The sequence below is a fragment of the Piliocolobus tephrosceles genome, chromosome 18, assembly GCF_002776525.5.
Source record: "Piliocolobus tephrosceles isolate RC106 chromosome 18, ASM277652v3, whole genome shotgun sequence".
In the NCBI taxonomy this organism is placed as follows: Eukaryota; Metazoa; Chordata; class Mammalia; order Primates; family Cercopithecidae; genus Piliocolobus; species Piliocolobus tephrosceles.
This window is the reverse complement of record NC_045451.1, coordinates 45,072,378-45,087,632: the sequence shown is the minus strand read 5'-3', so window position 1 is coordinate 45,087,632 and position 15,255 is coordinate 45,072,378. Positions and strand designations below refer to the sequence as shown.

Genomic DNA, 15,255 nt, shown 5'->3' with positions numbered 1-15,255 from the left:
CTACAAAGGACGCAAACTCATCCTTTTTTATGGCTGCATAGTATTCCATGGTGTATATGTGCCACATTTTCTTAATCCAGTCTGTCACAGATGGACATTTGGGCTGATTCCAAGTCTTTGCTATTGTGAATAGTGCCGCAATAAACATACGTGTGCATGTGTCTTTGTAGTAGAATAATGTATAATCCTTTGGGTATATACCCAGTAGTGGGATGGCTGGGTCATATGGTACATCTAGTTCTAGATCCTTGAGGAATTGCCATACTCTTTTCCATAATGGTTGAACTAGTTTACAATCCCACCAACAGTGTAAAAGTGTTCCTATTTCTCCACATCCTCTCCAACACCTGTTGTTTCCTGATTTTTTAATGATTGCCATTCTAACTGGTGTGAGATGGTATCTCATTGTGGTTTTGATTTGCATTTCTCTGATGGCGAGTGATGATGAGCATTTTTTCATGTGTCTGTTGGCTGTATGAATGCCTTCTTTTGAGAAATGTCTGTTCATATCCTTTCCCCACTTTTTGATGGGAAACCCACAGTTTTCTTTCAAATGATTGAATATGTTGGTACCTATTACATCAGTCTTTAGACGAAACACAAATCCTTATTGTTGCTCTGGATTTCAGTTTGCATCTCTAAAAGGTTTATTTCTGATCTATTTTCTCTTTCCCAATTATTTTGGCTCTACTTTTTAATAGAGAAAGCAGCAGATTATTTTCTCACTCAGAATATCCTCCCCTTAGCTATTTTAAGCATGAAATTCGATAGAAAAGTGTAGATTTTCCATTGTTTGATTTTAAAAAACATTTAATGATCTATATATTAAGAGATGGATATAACCACAAGATTACCATGTATCTCAAAGGAAAGTTCAAACAAAGCTCATTCCTTGAGCATGAAGTAGGTCTGTCCTGCTCATAAGCAAAAATTTCCTAGAAGCAGTACTCCAGTCATAGGTTTACACCTTAAACACAGAATGTGTTGATTGAACACAGAAATCATTGTTTTGAATGACAGATAACTGTACTGAAATATTGCCTTCATTCTGTGACAATAAAAGCTGCAAAAGAAAAATCTGCCAGAAAGGATTTGAATTTACAGATTTTCATACCATAGAAAATGTCATGACATTTCCATGCCTGAGACAGTAGTCAAATCTTGCCTGGGACTTGAGGGCAGGGCCAGCAACATAACTTGCCAGACCAGTGTAAAATGAAAATGTGGGGCCCCTTGTTCAGAAAGAAGGAAAAAGTGCAATTAAAGGTGCTAGAATACAAAGATTTTTTCTTTAAAAGGACATCAATAAAGCATGAAGGGTAATAGTAATATATGAATGATAAAAACTACAGATAGGAAAAAATTATATTTTGGGTATCATAATTTTATATGATAAAATAATACTTTATTAATGTGATAACTTGATTAACCTTAAGTTTTTCTGACTCACTTTTCTTCAAATTTATTTATTTATTTATTATTTTTTGAGATAGAGTTTCACTCTGTCATCCACGCTTCAGTGGCACAATCTTGTCTCACTGCAACCTCCACCTCCTGGGTTCAAACAATTCCTTTGCCTCAGCCTCCCGAATAGCTGGGACTACAGGCACGAGCCACCATACCCAGTTAATTTTTGTATTTTTGTAGCGATGGGGTTTTTCACCATGTTGGCCAGGCTGGTCTCAAACTCCTGACATCAAGTGATCCACCCACCTCGGCTTCCCAAAGTGCTGGGATTACAGGCGTGCGCCACTGCACACACTGCATGAACCACTGGGCCCAGCCCAAATTCATTTATTAAGTCATTAGAATGTACAATTTTAACAACTTTAGGTGATATAATTAAAAGCAACATCAGTCACTCTTACCAAATGAGATTACAAAAATTTTTTGTAATTTTTTTTATTATTATACTGTAAGTTCTAGGGTACATGTGCACAACGTGTACATATGTATACATGTGCCATGTTGGTGTGCTGTACCCATTAACTAATCATTTACATTAGGTATCTCTCCTAATGCTATCCCTCCCCCCTCCTCCCACCCCACGACAGGCCCCAGTGTGTGATGTTCCCCTTCCGGTGTCCAAGTGTTCTCATTGTACAGTTCCCACCTGAGTGAGAACATGCGGTGTTTGGTTTTCTGCACTTGCGATAGTTTGCTCAGAATGGTGGTTTCCAGCTTCATCCATGTCCTTACAAAGGACATGAACTCATCCTTTTTTATGGCTGCATAGTATTCCATGGTGTATATGTGCCACATTTTCTTAATCCTGTCTATCATTGATGGACATTTGGGTTGGTTCCAAGTCTTTGCTATTGTAAATAGTGCCACAATAAACATACGTGTGCATGTGTCTTTATAGTAGCATGATTTATAATTCTTTGGGTGTATACCCAGTAATGGGATTGCTGGGTCAAATGGGTATTTCTAGTTCTGGATCCTTGAGGAATCACCACACTGTCATCTACAATGGTTGAACTAGTTTACAGTCCCACCAACAGTGTAAGTCTTCCTATTTCTCCACATCCTCTCCAGCACCCGTTATTTCCTGACTTTTTAGTGATCGCTATTCTAATTGGTGTTAGATGATGTCTCATTGTGGTTTTGATTTGCATTTCTCTGATGACCAGTGATGATGAGCATTTTTTCATGTGTCTGTTGGCTGTATAAATGTCTTCTTTGGAGAAGTGTGTGTTCATATCCTTTGCCCACTTTCTGATAGGTTTGTTTGATTTTTTCATGTAAATTTGTTTAAGTTCTTTGTAGATTCTGTATATTACCCCTTTGTCAAATGGAAAGATTGCAAAAATTTTCTCCCATTCTGTAGGTTGCCTGTTCACTCTGATGGTAGTTTCTTTTGCTGTGCAGAAGTTCTTTAGTTTAATTAGATCTCATTTGTCTATTTTGGCTTTTGTTGCCATTGCTTTTGGTGTTTTAGACATGAAGTCCTTGCCCATGCCTATGTCCTGAATGGTATTGCCTAGGTTTTCTTCCAGGGTTTTTATGGTTTTAGGTCTAACATTTAAGTCTTTAATCAATCTTGAATTAATTTTTGTATAAGGTGTAAGGAAGGGATCCAGTTTCAGCTTTCTACTTATGGCTAGCCTGTTTTCCCAGCATCATTTATTAAATAGGGAATCCTTTCCCCATTTCTTGTTTTTGCCAGGTTTGTCAGAGATCAGATGGTTGTAGATGTGTGGCATCATTTCTGAGGCCTCTGTTCTGTTCCATTGGCCTATATCTCTGTTTTGGTACCAGTACCATGCTGTTTTGGTTATTGTAGCTTTGTAGTATAGTTTGAAGTCAGGTAACGTGATGCCTTCAGCTTTGTTCTTTTGGCTTAGGATTGTCCTAGCAATGCAGGCTCTTTTTTGGTTCCATGTGAACTTTAAAGTAGTTTTTTCCAATTCTGTGAAGAAAGTCATTGGTAGCTTGATGGGGATGGCATTGAATCTATAAATTACCTTGGGCAGTATGGCCATTTTCACAATATTGATTCTTCCTATCCATGAGCATGGAATGTTCTTTCATTTGTTTGTATCCTCTTTTATTTCATTGAGCACTGGTTTGTAGTTCTCCTTGAAGAGGTCCTTCATGTCCCTTGTAAGTTGTATTCCTAGGTATTTTATTCTCTTTGTAGCAATTGTGAATGGGAGTTCATTCATGATTTGACTCTGTTTGTCTGTTATTGCCGTATAGGAATGCTTGTGATTTTTGCACATTGATTTTGTATCCTGAGACTTTGCTGAAGTTGCTTACCAGCTTAAGGAGATTTGGGGCTGAGACGATGGGGTTTTCTAAATATACAATCAAGTCATCTGCAAACAGGGACAATTTGACTTCCTCTTTTCCTAATTGAATACCCTTTATTTCTTTCCCTGCCTGATTGCCCTAGCCAGAACTTCCAACGCTATGTTGAATAGGAGTGGTGAGAGAGGGCATCCCTGTCTTGTGCCAGTTTTCAAAGGGAATGCTTCCAGTTTTTGCCCATTCAGTATGAGATTGGCTGTGGGTTTGTCATAAATAGCTCTTATTATTTTGAAATACGTTCCATCAGTACCTAGTTTATTGAGAGTTTTTAGCCTGAAGGACTGTTGAATTTTGTCAAGGACTTTTCTCTATCTATTGAGATAATCTTGTGGTTTTTGTTTTTGGTTCTGTTTTGTGATGGATTACGTTTATTGATTTGAGTATGTTGAACCATCCTTTGCATCCCAGGGATGAAGCCAACTTGATCGTGGTGGATAAGCTTTTTGATGTGCTGCTGAATTCAGTTTGCCAGTATTTTATTGAGGACTTTTGCATCGATGTTCATCAGGGATACTGGTCTAAAATTCTCTTTTTTTGTTGTGTCTCTGCCAGGCTTTGGTATCAGGATAATGCTGGCCTCATAAAATGAGTTAGGTAGTAGTCCCTCTTTTTCTATTCATTGGAATAGTTTCAGAAGGAATGGTACCAGCTCCTCTTTGGACTTCTGGTAGAATTCGGCTGTGAATCTGTCTGATCCTGGACTTTTTTTGGTTGGTAGGCTATTAATTATTGCCCCAATTTCAGAGCCTGTTATTGGTGTATTCAGGGATTCAGTTTCTTCTTGGTTTAGTCTTGGGAGGGTGTATGTGTCCAGGAATGTATCCATTTCTTCTAGATTTTCTAGTTTATTTGCATAGAGGTGTTTATAGTATTCTCTGATGGTAGTTTGTACTTCTGTGGAATCGGTGGTGATATCCCCTTTATCATTTTTTATTGCGTCTATTTGATTCTTCTCTCTTTTTTCTTTATTAATCTTGCTAGTGGTCTATCAATTTTGTTTATCTTTTCAAAAAACCAGCTCCTGGATTCCTTGATTTTTTTAAGGGTTTGTGTCTCTATCTCCTTCAGTTCTGCTCTGATCTTAGTTATTTCTTACCTTCTGCTAGCTTTTGAATGTGTTTGCTCTTGCTTCTGTAGTTCTTTTAATTGTGATGTTAGAGTGTTGATTTTAGATCTTTCCTGTTTTCTCTTGTGGGCATTTAGTGCTATAAATTTCCCTCTACACACTGCTTTAAATGTGTCCCAGAGATTCTGGTACGTCATGTCTTTGTTCTCATTGGTTTCAAAGAACATCTTTATTTCTGCCTTCATTTCATTATGTACCCAGTAGTCATTCAGGAGCAGATTGTTCAGTTTCCATGTAGTTGTGCAGTTTTGAGTGAGTTTCTTAACTCTGAGTTCTAATTTGATTGCACTGTGATCTGAGAGACAGTTTGTTGTGATTTATGTTATTTTACATTTGCTGAGGAGTGCTTTACTTCCAACTATGTGCTCAATTTTGGAATAAGTGTGATGCAGTGCTGAGAAGAATGTATATTCTGTTGATTTGGGGTGGAGAGTTCTGTAGACGTCTATTAGGTCCACTTGGTGCAGAGCTGAGTTAAAGTCCTGGATATCCTTGTTAACCTTCTGTCTTGTTGATCTGTCTAATATTGACAGTGGGGTGTTACAGTCTCCCAATATTATTTTTTGGGAGTCTAAGTCTCTTTGTCGGTCTCTAAGGACTTGCTTTATGAATCTGGGTGCTCCTATATTGGGTGCATATATATTTAAGATAGCTCTTCCTGTTGAATTGATCCCTTTACCATTATGTGATGGCCTTCTTTGTCTCTCTCTCTCTTTTTTTTTTTAATCTTTGTTGGTTTAAAATCTGTTTTATCAGAGACCAGGATTGCAACCCCTGCTTTTTTTTTTTTTTTTTCCTTTCCATTTGCTTGGTAGATCTTCCTCCATCCCTTTATTTTGAGCCTATGTGTGTCTCTGCACGTAAGATGGGTCTCCTGAATACAGCACACTGATGGGGCTTGACTCTTTACCCAATTTGCCAGTCTGTGTCTTTCAATTGTGGGCATTTAGCCCATTTACATTTAAAATTAATATTGTTATGTGTGAATTCAATCCTGTCATTATGATGTTAGCTGGTTATTTTGCTCATTAGTTGATGCAGTTTCTTCCTAGCATTGATGGTCTTTACAATTTGGCATGTTTTTGCAGTGGCTGGTACTGGTTGTTCCTTTCCATATTTAGTGCTTCCTTCAGGAGCTCTTGTAAGGCAAGCCTGGTGGTGACAAAATCTCTCAGCATTTGCTTGTCTGTAAAGGATTTTATTTCTCCTTCACTTATGAAGCTTAGTTTGGCTGGATATGAAATTCTGGGTTGAAAATTCTTTTCTTTAAGAATGTTGAATATTGGCCCCCACTCTCTTCTGGCTTGTAGAGTTTCTGCCAAGAGATCTGCTGTTAGTCTGATGGGCTTCCCTTTGTGGGTAACCCAACCTTTCTCTCTGGCTGCCCCTTAACATTTTTTCCTTCATTTCAACTTTGGTAAATGTGACAAGTATGTGTCTTGGGGTTGCTCTTCTCGAGGAGAATCTTTGTGGTGTTCTCTGTATTTCCTGAATTTGAATGTTGGTCTGCCTTGTTAGGTTGGGGAAGTTCTCCTGGATGATATCCTGAAGAGTGTTTTCCAGCTTGGTTCTATTCTCCCCATCGCTTTCAGGTACACCAATCAAATGTAGATTTGGTCTTTTCACATATTCCCATATTTCTTGGAGGCTTTGTTCATTTCTTTTTACTCTTTTCTTCCCTAAACTTCTCACTTCATTTCATTAATTTGATCTTCAATCACTGATACCCTTTCTTCCACTTGATCGAATTGGCTGCTGAAGCTTCTGATGCGTCACGTAGTTCTCCTGCCATGGTTTTCAGTTCCATCAGGTCATTTAAGGTCTTCTCTACACTGTTTATTCCAGTTAGCCATTCGTCTAATCTTTTTTCAAGGTTTTTAGCTTCCTTGCGATGGGTTCGAACATCCTCCTTTTGCTCGGAGAAGTTTGTTATTACCAACCTTCTGAAGCCTACTTCTGTCAAGTCGTCAAAGTTATTCACTGTCCAGCTTTGTTCCATTTCTGGCGAGGAGCTGTGATCCTTTGGAGGAGAAGAGGTGCTCTGGTTTTTTAGAATTTTCAGCTTTTCTGCTCTAGTTTCTCCTCATCTTTGTGGTTTTATCTACCTTTGGTCTCTGATGATGGTGACCTACAGATGGGGTTTTGGTGTGGATGTCCTTTTTGTTGATGTTGCTATTCCTTTCTGTTTTGTTAGTTTTCCTTCTAACAGGTCCCTCAGCTGCAGGTCTGTTAGAGTTTGCTGGAGGTCCACTCCAGACCCTGTTTGCCTGGGTATCACCAGCGCATGGCTGCAGAACAGCAAATATTGCAGAACTGCAATATTGCTGCCTGATCCTTCCTCTGGAAGCTTCGTCTCAGAGGGGCACCCAGCTATATGAGGTATCAGTAGGCTCCTACTGGGAAGTGTCTCCCAGTTAGGCTACATGGGGGTCAGGGACCCTCTTGAGGAGGCAGTCTGTCCATTCTCACAGCTCAAACCCCATGCTGGGAGAACCACTGCTCTCTTCAGAGCTGTCAAGGATGTTTAAGTCTGCAGAAGTTCCTGTTGTCTTTTGTTCAGCTGTGACCTTCCTCCAGAGGTGGAGTCTACAGAGGCAGGCAGGCCTTGTTGAGCTGCGGCGGGCTCCACCCAGTTCAAGCTTCCCGATTGCTTTGTTTACCTACTCAAGTCTCAGCAATGGCGGACGCCCCTACCCCTGCCAGGCTGCTGTCTCACAGGTTGATCTCAGACTGCAGAGAGCAAGGCTCTGTGGGCTGGGACCCGCTGAGCCAGTTGTGGGATATAATCTCCTGGTGTGCCATTTGCTAAGACTGTTGGAAAAGCACAGTATTTGGGTGGCAGTGTCCCGATTTTCCAGGTACTGTCAGTGACGGCTTCCCTTAGCTAGGAAAGGGAAATCCCCGACCCCTTGCACTTCCTGGGTGCAGCAATGCCCCGCCTTGCTTTGGCTCGCCCTCCGTGGGCTGCATCCACTGTCCAACCAGTCCCAATTACCAGGTGCCACAGCTAGAAATGCAGAAATCACCTGTCTTCTTTGTCAATCACGCTGGGGGCTGCAGACTGGATCTGTTCCTATTTGGCCATCTTGGAACTGTTTCCCCCAATTTTTTGTAATTTTTAATTTTGAGAAGGATCTTTCTGTTGATGCAACTGACAGTGGAGCTGCTAAGATTATTTTGTAGGCTGTGCCAACATTTGGATAGATTTCTAATAAAGTATTTCCAAATATGAATTTTAGTTTATATAGAGGTGATTATTTTTGGGAATCAGATTTTCTAAAAAGAGTTAACTCTTCATACACATTCGTTTCATACATGTTGAAATTTAATTTTCAATACAAATCTATACAATGTAATTTTAATGTTTTCTGTAGCATGTCCTGTAACATATAGAGATCATACAAGAAACCAAAAATCACTTAATGATTTGTCTGTAATTCACAGTGCCTGTTTATGCTTTCTGTGGCAGCATCTTCAATTACAAAGACAAATTAAATTTAAAAATTGTATTCCTCATTAATAATTGGTTCATTAGAAATTGCATATGAGAATAATGGGTGTTTTCCTATCGAATGCAACAATCCTTAATTTTTATTTCCGAGCCTGTGGATATTCACTTTGCAGTGTTGTAGCAGTTTTTAAAACCAGAGATTCTAAAATCTTTGAAGGACTCTAATATCTCTCTGATATGCTTTATTGTAATGTCCACATGTATGTTGTTATTTTCTAATAATTTACTGGCATTTATAGCCTTAATGCTAGCAGTTCCTATCCCAGTTCTCAGGCCAGAAAGATGACATTTTTGCCACAGGGGTGGGCTTGGGAAACAGACAACCCAGCCTCCCACCATTGCTGCTTCTGCCATTGTCACCACCATTAATTTGGAGCTATGTTCTGGCCCCAGCTACCCCTGAGGCCCCTATGTGGTACCCCAGATTGTTTTTGTTTGGTTGGTTGGTTGGGTTGTTTGTTTGTTTGCTCTATTGCCCAGGCTGGAGTGCAGTGGCACAATCTCGGCTCACTGCAGCCTCCACTTCCCAGGTTCAAGCGATTCTCCTGCCTCAGCCTCCTGAATAGCTGGGACTACAGGCACACGCCACCATGCCCACCTAATTTTTGTATTTTTAGTAGAGACAGAGTTTCACCATGTTGTCCAGGCTGGTCTCGAACTTCTGACCTCAAGTGATCCACCCACCTTGGCCTCCCAAAGTGCTGCGATTACAGGTGTGAACCACCTTGCCCGGCCCCCAGACTATTTCTTTATCTCTAAGCTGCTCCACACTTACCCTTTCTGATAAGAATGCTGGACACAAGGCAGTCTTTCTTTGGAGGGATGTCTTTATAGATTTAGAATATTTTCCCAAACTTCTAGAGAAAGTGGAAGGGGGTGAACAGGAAGGAACTAACATTTATTCAGTGCCTATTATGTATTATCAATTAATTCATTTAATCCTCACTGGAGTTTTGCTAGCCCCTTATGTATGAAAAGACTGAACTGAGAGACCGAATAACTTCCCCAATATTACACAGCTTGCAAATGGTAGAACAGAGATTTGAACCAAGTCTGTCTGTCTGTGAAGATTTCGACAGGCAGCTTTAGTGTCCTGGATGAGAGTGCTGAGGACAAACCACCTGGGTTCAATTCTAGACTCTTTCTGTTAGATGAGTTACTTCCCTGAGCTTTAATTTCCGCATGGCATGTTTATAATGGAGATGAGAGTAGTACAGTACCTACTTCATAGGGTTCTTTAGAGGGCTATAGGAAGGTTAAATATTTGTAGTGTTAGGAACAGTGCCTGACAGTAAGCCTACAGTAAATGTCACTGTTAATATCATTACTGTTATCATGACTCCTCTTCCCACTCTACAGTCTCTCTTCATAAGTTATAAAGGAATGTTAGAGGTCAGCAGAAGAGAAGAGCTTAAGGACAGGCAGCAGGGCCTAGGTTCTTCAAGTCCTTCTGGTGTTTACCTTCACAAAAGCTCCCCTAAGCAGCATCTTACACACGATGTGGTCTGTGATCTGATTCTTGCCCTGGACAGCCCATTTCTGCTGGGCTTGGATTCTCATTTTCTAATAATCTGATCCTTTCCTGTCTGGGTTATATGTCTTACAGGTATGAGACATCTTTGTTGGATTTGGTTCAGTCTCTGAGCCCAAACTCTGCTCCCAAACCTCAGCGCTGTCCCTCCAGAGAAGCTGGGGCCTGGAATCATGGTACTTTCCGACTCAGTCTTCCAAAATCGACCTGGAAGAAGATGGGGATGCACAGAACCCCTGACGAGCTGGAGGAGAATCAGATTCTGGAAGATATATTTTTCATTTGACATATTGCAAAATTTTCCTAGGAAATTTGTGGGTTTCCCCACATGCCGATCTAACATTTTAAATTATTTCATTGCAAAGTAATTGTGTCTCTCCTTTCACAGGGACCTGTCTCACTAGCATCCTGTTATGTATTGAATACAGAAATCATTCTAACAACCCAGGGTGTTTTCAATCAGACCAGGCATTCGATAACACACTAAGCGGGTAGGAATGGAAGATGGTATCTTTTTTATGCTAAACAGATTAGAAAATTAACATAGGATACTTTCTGTGTGGTGGAAACCATTGCATATTCAGCCTCATTTCAAGAGTGTTTCCTTCTCATACTTCTGCTAGAAAAGGCTGACTCACTTTTATGTACAAGAAAAACCTCTCCATTGAAAGATCCCTCTAAAAGTAACCCCTTTGAAACATAAGCAGTTTCAGAAAGGCAAACCCTCACATCTTTCTCATCCTGTTCTGTCACTACTACATCTCTATAAGTGGTCCTTTAATTCTGAAGTTGGAGTTGGTGCCCCTGCCATCACAAACAACACTGATGGCCAATTGTGAGTCAGTCTCAGTAGCCATCAGCCTGGCAGCTGCCCATCCCATAACCAAAGAGCTCAATGGGCTAGAGGGTGAGACCCAGCCAATCCTTGGGAGCAAGCAGCACTAAATCATGTCAGGGAGTGATTAGCCCTGGGGAAATTCAGTGGAGGCACAAGCCTGAAGCACTCTTCTACCAGTGTTCAGATGACCACCCCTCCAATATTCCAGCATGAATAAGAACAATCAATCTCTAGGTATTTTTGTTGACTCAAGTGTTCAGCTTATTCACCCCACCTCCCACCCCCCATCACACGCGCTCCTGTGTACTTCCCGTGGTTGTGTCTAGGGAAAATGCCACTAGAGAGAGAGTGACACCGGCTGCTGCAAGCTGATGAGCTTCCTCTGGCCCTCCCTTTTCCTCCATGAGGATTAAAGGATACAAGCTGACCAGGCCCCACAAGTGCTCTGCTCATGGCCCCAAAGAACCATCTCAACTTGCCAGAGTATGTGCCACCACTGGGCCTCGTTTTGACCCAGAGAAAGCCTATGGAAGTTATGCAGTGCAGACCTCATCCTATCTGCTGTCTTTTCTCCCACAGAGCTCTTGAGATGGGTCCTTCAGCTTGCAGTGGTCCCTGGTAGCCTCTCAAGCTAATGGGGATGATGAGCCTGGTTTAGCCAGAGTTCAAAACTCTCCAGTCATTGAAAGCAAGGGGAGAGTGTGTTCCCAGATGTGTATTACTTGGGAATTTTATGTGATCTGGAGGGTGTGACTTTTTTTCTCTCCTTTTTACCAACGCCACTTAAACTGGGAGCAAGACTTTGTTAGTCAGTGCTGGTAGACAAAGTCAGACCACCCAGGGCAGCCTGCATGCAATGAATCTGTGTGGCTTCCCTGAATTATTATTTTAATTGAAACTAGATTATTTCAATCTAGAAAAGCCTCGTTAAGCAGCCTCCTTGTCCAGATAGATCGAAAGCTCATGTCTCTTCATGCTAAGCCTGGTGCTGTCACCTCCACCCAGCCTTCTTTCACTTGGGTTTTTTAATTCTTTGGAGGAGAAAAGAATGGAGCCTACCAATATTATATTTTTCTTCTGAAATAAACATAAAATCAGGACTAACTAGTTGTAGTCATTCCCTTAAAAAGTTGGAAAATCATTACAGATTAAAATTTCTTTATAAAGTTCACCTCTGAGAGTAACCAAATCAGTTTGATCCCAAATCGTAAAGCCTTTGGAGTGTGGAGCTTTCTGTGGTATGGCAGAAATGGGTGGATGGCAAACTAAGAGCCCTCAGCCATTTTTTCAGTTAAAATTAGGTTGCCAGAACTTTCTTTTCCTTGCCCCCTGTGTCATGACTAGCTGAAGTGTACCTGACTCCCATAGACTACTCCCATGCCCATTCCGGACTCCAGTGTCCTTAAAACTCTGGAGTGAGAAGATGCCAGAGGATCAAGAAAAGGATCACAGTTTCTTTAAGAAGCTTGTTTGCCTTTGGAAAATAATAAACATAGTCTAAACTAAAGGCTTTTGGGGGATCACAGCCACAGAGTGGAGTTTAATTGCTTCTTTGCCTCTCCATGAATGGCCAATTTGGAAAAGCAGAGATGAACTTTCAGCAAAGCATCAGCCAATACATTTTTCACATGCCAAACTCATCACCAGTTGCCTTTTTCTAACTTGTGGACATTTTGTTGGTGTTGGTGCAAGGGCAATAGGATGTAAATTTGTATATAATCTAATGTCTTCATTATTAATTGAATAGTACCTGTTAACATTTTAATCGATTTAAATTTATTTTGAAATATATGCATACATATGAATGAAAGGTTGTTGCAGAGCCTCAAAGCTGTTGCAGACTATCCCAAGAGAAAGGATCTGGCACAAAGGAATCTGCCTTTCCTCCCTGTCAGGTCCCCCACCCTTGACTGGTTGGGATTTGCTCATCCAGCCTCTAGACACTTCCCCAAAGCAAGACGGGACACATGCCGAGGATGTTGCGGATAATGCCACAGCATTGCCCACCCTGCTGCCCACCTCCTGTGAAGGAAAAACCAATCAATGTTTACAAAATGGAAAAGGACACAGCATGTCCTTTGAACTCCCTAAGTAAGGCCCACAGTGCTTGATGTAGAGAACCAAAGTGAATCACAGAAAAGCGTTTGCTGACAGTCCGCTTTCCAGGAGGCAAACTTGTGTTTATTCAAACCTGATCCCCATGATGGGGACTTTTCTAGAGCACCCCAAATGTCATGGGGTGGGAGGGACTCTTTCTCCTTCCTCAGAGCCACTGTTCACTTGTCTCTGCTTCTGGCACCAACTTCACAATAGAGATCTGCTGGCCAGAGAATCGGGAGAGGAGAGGCCTGATGGGGCAGAGAGATGGAGGCTGTGGCGGACTCCTTCCAACTCACAATTTATCCTCAGCTCAGAGTGTATTTTGAATGTTGGCAAATGTTTATGTACGTATGAGATTTTAAGTTAATAAATCATCTCTATGGCTATTTTCCCCATATGGGTTTGATATTGAATTGTCCCTTGAACATCCCTCATCAGATCAGTGAGGCATAGCTTGAAAGCTAGTGCAGAGCTGCAGGTTATCAAAATGTTATTTTCCTCAGTACTTGTTAAAACAGCAGGAGCCTGTGGTCGACTGAGAGAAATGAAATGGTTTGTCACATCCCAGTAGGTTTTTCTGCTGTGGCCCCTGCTCACTCACATCACGTGGACACCAAGCCGCCTCTAGATTGTGTGCTTGTTGGAACAGAACATTCAATCTATGTGCACCTCTAAAAGTCTCTTCTCTGTGCCTAGCCCCATAGCTGCTCAGCAAGAAGAAATATCACAGCACTTTAAGACAAGAAAAATGGTCCTGCCTAGTTGCCTTTAGTTGCTGGAAGAATGTATGTGAGGGCTTCAGTGCCTAAAATGCTCAATTCTGAGATCACACCTGTGGATTCAACTAAGACAGAGACAAAGCCAGGCTGGCACCTGCACCTGAATAAGGAGACTTCACACTTGCCCCTCCAAGGCACAGGTAGCAGGAACAGAATCATTACTCAAACAGCTCCCAAACTGAAAATGAAAATTGCTCATAGATTACTGGCAACACCATTTGGGTGTTTAGGAATCTGGAGACCCAGTCTGGAAATGAAGGAGACTTCAATCAACTGTAAGATCCCCTGTAATTTGAAAAAAATACCCTGTGAATAGCCCAGACTTTCATCTGACTTTCTCATCCCTTCTTTCCACTATTGTGGTTCTCTCTTTTCTTTTACAACAAGACTTCTAAAGAGAGCAGTCTTGGATTCATTGCCCCTTAACACCTCACAAACTGGCTTTCACCCAAGCCCAGTTTAAAGAGGTGAGTCAGGCCGGGCGCGGTGGCTCAAGCCTGTAATCCCAGCACTTTGGGAGGCCGAGACGGGCGGATCACGAGGTCAGGAGATCGAGACTATCCTGGCTAACACGGTGAAACCCCATCTCTACTAAAAAATACAAAAAACTAGCTGGGCGAGGTGGCGGGCGCCTGTAGTCCCAGCTACTCGGGAGGCTGAGGCAGGAGAATGGCGTAAACCCGTGAGGCGGAGCTTGCAGTGAGCTGAGATCCGGCCACTGCACTCCAGCCTGGGCGACAGAGCGAGACTCCGTCTCAAAAAAAATAAATAAATAAAATAAAGAGGTGAGTCAAAGTCAAGTTTTTACTCTTGACTTTTCAGCACTCCTGGCCAATCAGCAACCAAAGCCCATAGACACTACTTCCTTTTTTTACTTTTTTTTTTTTTGGTAATAGCCTTATAAGATTTATTCAAATACTGTACAGTCTACCTATTTAAAGTGTACAGTTCAGTGGTCTTTGTATATTCACAGAGTTGCCACCATCACCACAATCAATTTTAGAAAATCAATTTTCATCACCCCAAAGAGAAACCCATACCCTTTAGCAGTCACCCTCCATACTGCCAGCCTTAGGCAACCATTGACTTGCTGTCTCTATACATTTGCATATCTGGACACATCATATTAATGAAATCATATTCTATGTGGTCTTCTGTGACCAGCTTCTTTCACAGCATATTGTTTTCAAGGTTCATCCATGCTGTCACATATACATGGTTCCTTTTGATTGCCAAATTAATACGGTATCATATGAATATATGACATTTTTGTTTATACATTCATCAGTTGATGGACATTTGGGTTGTTCCCGATTTTGTTATTGTTGTTGTTGTTATGATGAAGAATGCTGCTATGAAGATCCATGCAAAACTTTGTTTTTGTTTTTGTTTTTGTTTTTTTTGAGACGGAGTTTCGCTCTTGTTGCCCAGGGTGGAGTGCAATGGTGCAATCTCGGCTCACCGCAACCTCCACACCTCCACCTCCCAGGTTCAAGCAATTCTCCTGCCTCAGCCTCCCCAGTAGCTGGGATTACAGGCATGCACCACCACATCCGG

General features: G+C 41.4%; 1 protein-coding gene across 1 annotated transcript in view; it reads left to right on the top strand.

Annotated features, from left to right (window-relative positions):
- The window catches only part of KIAA1328 (KIAA1328 ortholog), a 415,804-nt gene that overhangs the window by 379,996 nt on the left and 20,553 nt on the right, over window positions 1-15,255 (top strand). Inside the window, exon 9 of the mRNA XM_026455159.1 lies at window positions 10,057-10,472. The gene's annotated coding sequence lies outside the window, so the exon portion shown is untranslated. The remainder of the gene's footprint in view (window positions 1-10,056; window positions 10,473-15,255) is intronic.